Source organism: Pteropus vampyrus, unplaced genomic scaffold (assembly GCF_000151845.1).
Source record: "Pteropus vampyrus isolate Shadow unplaced genomic scaffold, Pvam_2.0 Scaffold97, whole genome shotgun sequence".
Lineage (NCBI taxonomy): Eukaryota > Metazoa > Chordata > Mammalia > Chiroptera > Pteropodidae > Pteropus > Pteropus vampyrus.
In genome coordinates this window covers 4,179,896-4,181,051 of record NW_011888878.1, presented here as the reverse complement: position 1 = coordinate 4,181,051, position 1,156 = coordinate 4,179,896, and the positions used below count along the sequence as shown (strand labels likewise).

The 1,156-nt window shown below is 29.2% G+C and overlaps 1 pseudogene; it reads right to left on the bottom strand.

The window, feature by feature from the left end:
- Positions 1–387: 387 nt before the first annotated feature.
- LOC111742617 lies at positions 388–505 on the bottom strand (annotated as a pseudogene).
- Positions 506–1,156: the final 651 nt, after the last annotated feature.

Here is a 1,156-nt window from a genome sequence, read left to right as displayed (position 1 = left end):
CAGATTTGACGTGATAATTTTATTTCAAAACTAGAATTACTGAGTAAATAAAATACATTTTTCGCAAGCTCATATAAACTATATTAGAGTGCTACAATAACATCTCTTTATAACTGCAATGTGATCATTTTTATTAAATATTTTTAATTTTCAGAATGAAAAAATAACATATGCATTACATTAGCATAAAGAAGGATGCTTTGTATTTTGTAAATCTTCCTAATTTTCCTTCCAATATGCTTTTATGATCTTATTTTGCCTTATGTAGTAACTAGTTTTTATATTCTAATTAATATTGATAAAATACTACTACTAATTTGGTTGAAACATTTGATATTATTATATGTCATAAGAGATGTTTTAGGAGTGTCATTCCTTTTTTTTTTAAGCCTACAGCACCTAGTATTCCAAGGTAGTCTCCCATCCAAGTACTAACCAGGCCCGGCCTGCTTAGCTTCCGAGGTCAGACAAAATCGGGCATGTTCAGAGTGGCATGGTCATAGACAGGAGTGTCATTCATTTTTAAAAAGGCACAATTTACGCACAGCCAAACTCACCCTTTGTAGTGTACACTCCATTGTCTTCTGTCACTATGTTGTCTTCTGGCTTTCAGTTTCTGAGAAGTCTTCTATCTGTAATTCTTAAGTTTGTTTCTCCTTATGTGTCATGTCTTTTATTCTAGTTGCCTTCAAAAAATTTGTTATAATATTTAAGTTTTTTGTTTTAATATTTAAGTTTTATCAGTTTGGATATTATGTATCCAGGTAAGCGTGTGTGTGTGTTGTGTTTTGCATTATCCTGTTTGATGTTTTTTTAAACTTCTTGGATCTTTGATTTATTCTTTAAATTCACTTTAGAAAAATCTTAAGCATTGTTTTTTGAAAATTTTCTCTACTATTCTTTCTCTCTCTCTCTCTCTCTTTTTTTTTTTTTTTTTTTTTGCAATATATGTATTGGGAATGCAAAAATTATTTACCACTTTCCCATAGCCCTTGAATGTGCTGTTCTTTGTTATTGTCTAAAGCTTATATTTTTTCTCTTTTAGTTTGGGTAGTTTCTATTAATTTATTTTTAAGGACACGAACTTTTTCTTTGATTTTACTAATTCTAATTATGGGAAATTTGACAGCATTTTTTTATATCTGTTACTATGTTC